The following is a 7,756-nucleotide window of genomic DNA, read 5'->3' as shown; positions in this document are numbered from 1 at the left end:
ATATGTATATATAAAAAGATAAAATTATAGAAACATATATATTACAATAATTATATGAAATTCTTGTTATATTGGTAAAACAAGTATAAATTAAAAATGAAAATATGGATTACGAATGCTATATAAAAATGGCCGTAATCGAATAGATTTTTACTTATATTTATATATTTAAAATTTTACCCAAAGGCGAAATATTGAATTTTATTCAATATAATAAAAATCATGGAATTATATAAAGTGAAAAATCTATATATCTATTATATTGCTTATTTCGATTCAAAAAATATGAATGGAATATGAAGGAAAAACATTATTCTGGTTGATCCTGCCAGTAGTTATATGCTTGTCTCAAAGATTAAGCCATGCATGTCTAAGTACACACGAATTAAAAGTGAAACCGCAAAAGGCTCATTATATCAGTTATGGTTCCTTAGATCGTTAACAGTTACTTGGATAACTGTGGTAATTCTAGAGCTAATACATGCAATTAAAACATGAACCTTATGGGACATGTGCTTTTATTAGGCTAAAACCAAGCGATCGCAAGATCGTTATATTGGTTGAACTCTAGATAACATGCAGATCGTATGGTCTTGTACCGACGACAGATCTTTCAAATGTCTGCCCTATCAACTTTTGATGGTAGTATCTAGGACTACCATGGTTGCAACGGGTAACGGGGAATCAGGGTTCGATTCCGGAGAGGGAGCCTGAGAAACGGCTACCACATCTAAGGAAGGCAGCAGGCGCGTAAATTACCCACTCCCAGCTCGGGGAGGTAGTGACGAAAAATAACAATACAGGACTCATATCCGAGGCCCTGTAATTGGAATGAGTACACTTTAAATCCTTTAACAAGGACCAATTGGAGGGCAAGTCTGGTGCCAGCAGCCGCGGTAATTCCAGCTCCAATAGCGTATATTAAAGTTGTTGCGGTTAAAACGTTCGTAGTTGAACTTGTGCTTCATACGGGTAGTACAACTTACAATTGTGGTTAGTACTATACCTTTATGTATGTAAGCGTATTACCGGTGGAGTTCTTATATGTGATTAAATACTTGTATTTTTTCATATGTTCCTCCTATTTAAAAACCTGCACTAGTGCTCTTAAACGAGTGTTATTGTGGGCCGGTACTATTACTTTGAACAAATTAGAGTGCTTAAAGCAGGCTTCAAATGCCTGAATATTCTGTGCATGGGATAATGAAATAAGACCTCTGTTCTGCTTTCATTGGTTTTCAGATCAAGAGGTAATGATTAATAGAAGCAGTTTGGGGGCATTAGTATTACGACGCGAGAGGTGAAATTCTTGGACCGTCGTAAGACTAACTTAAGCGAAAGCATTTGCCAAAGATGTTTTCATTAATCAAGAACGAAAGTTAGAGGTTCGAAGGCGATCAGATACCGCCCTAGTTCTAACCATAAACGATGCCAGCTAGCAATTGGGTGTAGCTACTTTTATGGCTCTCTCAGTCGCTTCCCGGGAAACCAAAGCTTTTGGGCTCCGGGGGAAGTATGGTTGCAAAGCTGAAACTTAAAGGAATTGACGGAAGGGCACCACCAGGAGTGGAGCCTGCGGCTTAATTTGACTCAACACGGGAAAACTTACCAGGTCCGAACATAAGTGTGTAAGACAGATTGATAGCTCTTTCTCGAATCTATGGGTGGTGGTGCATGGCCGTTCTTAGTTCGTGGAGTGATTTGTCTGGTTAATTCCGATAACGAACGAGACTCAAATATATTAAATAGATATCTTCAGGATTATGGTGCTGAAGCTTATGTAGCCTTCATTCATGGTGGCAGTAAAATGTTTATTGTGTTTGAATGTGTTTATGTAAGTGGAGCCGTACCTGTTGGTTTGTCCCATTATAAGGACACTAGCTTCTTAAATGGACAAATTGCGTCTAGCAATAATGAGATTGAGCAATAACAGGTCTGTGATGCCCTTAGATGTCCTGGGCTGCACGCGCGCTACAATGAAAGTATCAACGTGTATTTCCTAGACCGAGAGGTCCGGGTAAACCGCTGAACCACTTTCATGCTTGGGATTGTGAACTGAAACTGTTCACATGAACTTGGAATTCCCAGTAAGTGTGAGTCATTAACTCGCATTGATTACGTCCCTGCCCTTTGTACACACCGCCCGTCGCTACTACCGATTGAATTATTTAGTGAGGTCTCCGGACGTGATCACTGTGACGCCTTGCGTGTTACGGTTGTTTCGCAAAAGTTGACCGAACTTGATTATTTAGAGGAAGTAAAAGTCGTAACAAGGTTTCCGTAGGTGAACCTGCGGAAGGATCATTATTGTATAATATCCTTATCGTTAATAAATATTTGTTATAATACAAATAAATACAATTTACCAAAATAAAAATATTACAAAATGATTCCACGGAATCAAAAGTTAAAGTCAAAATAAAATGAAGATGGCTTTTATTTTATATGTGGGGCTTGGCAACCTCATAAAAAGACTTTAACATTATTAATGTTGCTGTGCGTATTTGTGGCAGTACTTACTACAACAACGGCGTTTCCTATAAAAACAAATTCTCGAAAATGGAAATCGAAGAAACTAAACTAAATTCGAAAGTAGAAGTCGAATTAAAATAAAAATAATTTTGAATGTGTGGTAATCAAAATAAGTGTGTGTGTATATGGACCATAATATACACGCGTTGCGAATATGTATTGTTCATCTATGTTATGAGCATACGTTGGCTAATGCAACAACCTAAAATATACAATGTTTGTACCTGTCATCCATCAGGTTAATGTTTTATATAAATTTTGCAGTATGTGTCACCCAAAATAGCAAACCATAACCAGATTATTATGATACATAATGCTTATATGAAACTAAGACATTTCGCAACATTTATTTTAGGTATAAAAATAAATTTATTGAAGGAATTGATATATGCCAGTAAAATGGTGTATTTTTAATTTCTTTCAATAAAAACAATATTGACATTATATAAAATTGAATTATAAAACTCTAAGCGGTGGATCACTCGGCTCATGGGTCGATGAAGAACGCAGCAAACTGTGCGTCATCGTGTGAACTGCAGGACACATGAACATCGACATTTTGAACGCATATCGCAGTCCATGCTGTTATGTACTTTAATTAATTTTATAGTGCTGCTTGGACTACATATGGTTGAGGGTTGTAAGACTATGCTAATTAAGTTGTTTATAAATTTTTTATAAGCATATGGTATATTATTGGATTAAATAATGATTTTATTCATAATATTAAAAAAGAAATGAAAAACATTATCTCACATTTGAATGTGAAAAACGAAGAGAAATATTTTCTTTTTCAATCAAATAATACTGAGAAATGTCTAGCATAAAAAATTGAAATATTTTTCATCTAGAATTGTCTCTTATTAATGATTCGGAAAAAGAAAAATCTTGGTTTTGTTATTATTCTTCGTTGGTTCGTTAAATGGATAAAAATGACTTTGCTTACAAGAACTATTGGAACTATTTATAACGAATTTAATTGATTGTTTTATCATTTATATATAAAGAATTTATGGCAAAATATAGTTATATATACAACCTCAACTCATATGGGACTACCCCCTGAATTTAAGCATATTAATTAGGGGAGGAAAAGAAACTAACAAGGATTTTCTTAGTAGCGGCGAGCGAAAAGAAAACAGTTCAGCACTAAGTCACTTTGTCTATATGGCAAATGTGAGATGCAGTGTATGGAGCGTCAATATTCTAGTATGAGAAATTAATGATTTAAGTCCTTCTTAAATGAGGCCATTTACCCATAGAGGGTGCCAGGCCCGTATAACGTTAATGATTGCTAGATGATGTTTCCAAAGAGTCGTGTTGCTTGATAGTGCAGCACTAAGTGGGTGGTAAACTCCATCTAAAACTAAATATAACCATGAGACCGATAGTAAACAAGTACCGTGAGGGAAAGTTGAAAAGAACTCTGAATAGAGAGTTAAACAGTACGTGAAACTGCTTAGAGGTTAAGCCCGATGAACCTGAATATCCGTTATGGAAAATTCATCATTAAAATTGTAATATTTAAATAATATTATTAAGAATAATGTGCATTTTTTCCATATAAGGACATTGTAATCTATTAGCATATCCCAAATTTATCATAAAATATAACTTATAGTTTATTCCAATTAAATTGCTTGCATTTTAACACAGAATAAATGTTATTAATTTGATAAAGTGCTGATAGATTTATATTATTACAGAGCGTTAATTTTTCGGAATTATATAATGGCATAATTATCATTGATTTTTGTGTTTATTATATGCTCTTGTATGATTAACAATGCGAAAGATTCAGGATACCTTCGGGACCCGTCTTGAAACACGGACCAAGGAGTCTAACATATGTGCAAGTTATTGGGATGTAAACCTAATAGCGTAATTAACTTGACTAATAATGGGATTAGTTTTTTAGCTATTTATAGCTAATTAACACAATCCCGGGGCGTTCTATATAGTTATGTATAATGTATATTTATATTATTTATGCCTCTAACTGGAACGTACCTTGAGCATATATGCTGTGACCCGAAAGATGGTGAACTATACTTGATCAGGTTGAAGTCAGGGGAAACCCTGATGGAAGACCGAAACAGTTCTGACGTGCAAATCGATTGTCAGAATTGAGTATAGGGCGAAAGACCAATCGAACCATCTAGTAGCTGGTTCCTTCCGAAGTTTCCCTCAGGATAGCTGGTGCATTTTAATATTATATAAAATAATCTTATCTGGTAAAGCGAATGATTAGAGGCCTTAGGGTCGAAACGATCTTAACCTATTCTCAAACTTTAAATGGGTAAGAACCTTAACTTTCTTGATATGAAGTTCAAGGTTATGATATAATGTGCCCAGTGGGCCACTTTTGGTAAGCAGAACTGGCGCTGTGGGATGAACCAAACGTAATGTTACGGTGCCCAAATTAACAACTCATGCAGATACCATGAAAGGCGTTGGTTGCTTAAAACAGCAGGACGGTGATCATGGAAGTCGAAATCCGCTAAGGAGTGTGTAACAACTCACCTGCCGAAGCAACTAGCCCTTAAAATGGATGGCGCTTAAGTTGTATACCTATACATTACCGCTAAAGTAGATGATTTATATTACTTGTGATATAAATTTTGAAACTTTAGTGAGTAGGAAGGTACAATGGTATGCGTAGAAGTGTTTGGCGTAAGCCTGCATGGAGCTGCCATTGGTACAGATCTTGGTGGTAGTAGCAAATAATCGAATGAGACCTTGGAGGACTGAAGTGGAGAAGGGTTTCGTGTGAACAGTGGTTGATCACGAGTTAGTCGGTCCTAAGTTCAAGGCGAAAGCCGAAAATTTTCAAGTAAAACAAAAATGCCTAACTATATAAACAAAGCGAATATAATACACTTGAATAATTTTGAACGAAAGGGAATACGGTTCCAATTCCGTAACCTGTTGAGTATCCGTTTGTTATTAAATATGGGCCTCGTGCTCATCCTGGCAACAGGAACGACCATAAAGAAGCCGTCGAGAGATATCGGAAGAGTTTTCTTTCTGTTTTATAGCCGTACTACCATGGAAGTCTTTCGCAGAGAGATATGGTAGATGGGCTAGAAGAGCATGACATATACTGTTGTGTCGATATTTTCTCCTCGGACCTTGAAAATTTATGGTGGGGACACGCAAACTTCTCAACAGGCCGTACCAATATCCGCAGCTGGTCTCCAAGGTGAAGAGTCTCTAGTCGATAGAATAATGTAGGTAAGGGAAGTCGGCAAATTAGATCCGTAACTTCGGGATAAGGATTGGCTCTGAAGATTGAGATAGTCGGGCTTGATTGGGAAACAATAACATGGTTTATGTGCTCGTTCTGGGTAAATAGAGTTTCTAGCATTTATGTTAGTTACTTGTTCCCCGGATAGTTTAGTTACGTAGCCAATTGTGGAACTTTCTTGCTAAAATTTTTAAGAATACTATTTGGGTTAAACCAATTAGTTCTTATCAATTATAACGATTATCAATTAACAATCAATTCAGAACTGGCACGGACTTGGGGAATCCGACTGTCTAATTAAAACAAAGCATTGTGATGGCCCTAGCGGGTGTTGACACAATGTGATTTCTGCCCAGTGCTCTGAATGTCAAAGTGAAGAAATTCAAGTAAGCGCGGGTCAACGGCGGGAGTAACTATGACTCTCTTAAGGTAGCCAAATGCCTCGTCATCTAATTAGTGACGCGCATGAATGGATTAACGAGATTCCTACTGTCCCTATCTACTATCTAGCGAAACCACAGCCAAGGGAACGGGCTTGGAATAATTAGCGGGGAAAGAAGACCCTTTTGAGCTTGACTCTAATCTGGCAGTGTAAGGAGACATAAGAGGTGTAGAATAAGTGGGAGATATTAGACCTCGGTTTGGTATCGTCAATGAAATACCACTACTCTTATTGTTTCCTTACTTACTTGATTAAATGGAACGTGTATCATTTCCTAGCCATTATACGGATATATTTATTATATCTTATGGTATTGGGTTTTGATGCAAGCTTCTTGATCAAGTATCACGAGTTTGTTATATAATCGCAAACAAATTCTTTAATAAAACGATGCATTTATGTATTTTTGATTTGAAAATTTGGTATAACTCCAATTACTCAGGTATGATCCAATTCAAGGACATTGCCAGGTAGGGAGTTTGACTGGGGCGGTACATCTCTCAAATAATAACGGAGGTGTCCCAAGGCCAGCTCAGTGCGGACAGAAACCACACATAGAGCAAAAGGGCAAATGCTGACTTGATCTCGGTGTTCAGTACACACAGGGACAGCAAAAGCTCGGCCTATCGATCCTTTTGGTTTAAAGAGTTTTTAACAAGAGGTGTCAGAAAAGTTACCATAGGGATAACTGGCTTGTGGCGGCCAAGCGTTCATAGCGACGTCGCTTTTTGATCCTTCGATGTCGGCTCTTCCTATCATTGTGAAGCAAAATTCACCAAGCGTTGGATTGTTCACCCATGCAAGGAACGTGAGCTGGGTTTAGACCGTCGTGAGACAGGTTAGTTTACCCTACTAATGACAAAACGTTGTTGCGACAGCATTCCTGCGTAGTACGAGAGGAACCGCAGGTACGACCAATGGCACAATACTTGTTCGAGCGAACAGTGGTATGACGCTACGTCCGTTGGATTATGCCTGAACGCCTCTAAGGTCGTATCCGTGCTGGACTGCAATGATAAATAAGGGGCAATTTGCATTGTATGGCTTCTAAAACCATTTAAAGTTTATAATTATTTTATAAACGACAATGGATGTGATGCCAATGTAATTTGTAACATAGTAAATTAGGAGGATCTTCGATCACCTGATGCCGCGCTAGTTACATATAAAAGCATTATTAATACAATGACAAGCCTAGAATCAATTGTAAACGACTTTTGAACAGGCAAGGTGTTGTAATGGTTGAGCAGCTCCATACTGCGATCCACTGAAGCTTATCCTTTGCTTGATGATTCGAAAATAAATGATTTTTCCTGTAGCCAAACAGTCTCAATTTAGTGACGCATATGTATTGTCCTATCATATAATTATATAAAGACTTTAATTTGCAAGTTGCCAAACACCTCGTCATCAGACTTTATTGATTTAGACGCATATGATATTGTCCTATCATTTTTATAATTAATTAATAAAAAGACTTTAAGATTGTTCAAGTTGCCAAACACTCGTCATCAATTTAGTGACGCATATGATAT

The 7,756-nt window shown here is 37.0% G+C and overlaps 3 non-coding genes across 3 annotated transcripts; all 3 read left to right on the top strand.

Annotated features, from left to right (window-relative positions):
• The first annotated feature begins 312 nt into the window (after positions 1-312).
• Positions 313-2,307, top strand: LOC116803208. Its single transcript, XR_004363471.1, has one exon. It is a non-coding gene; the product is annotated as a small subunit ribosomal RNA (ribosomal RNA).
• Positions 2,308-2,994: 687 nt separating this feature from the next.
• On the top strand, positions 2,995-3,173 carry LOC116803205. Its single transcript, XR_004363468.1, has one exon. It is a non-coding gene; the product is annotated as a 5.8S ribosomal RNA (ribosomal RNA).
• A 394-nt stretch (positions 3,174-3,567) lies between these two features.
• Positions 3,568-7,518, top strand: LOC116803206. The gene has a single exon (XR_004363469.1). It is a non-coding gene; the product is annotated as a large subunit ribosomal RNA (ribosomal RNA).
• Positions 7,519-7,756: the final 238 nt, after the last annotated feature.

This window comes from Drosophila sechellia, unplaced genomic scaffold, assembly GCF_004382195.2.
Source record: "Drosophila sechellia strain sech25 unplaced genomic scaffold, ASM438219v1 U_31, whole genome shotgun sequence".
NCBI classification, from domain to species: domain Eukaryota; kingdom Metazoa; phylum Arthropoda; class Insecta; order Diptera; family Drosophilidae; genus Drosophila; species Drosophila sechellia.
The sequence above is the reverse complement of the archived record's forward strand: the minus strand, read 5'-3'. Positions and strand labels throughout refer to the sequence as shown.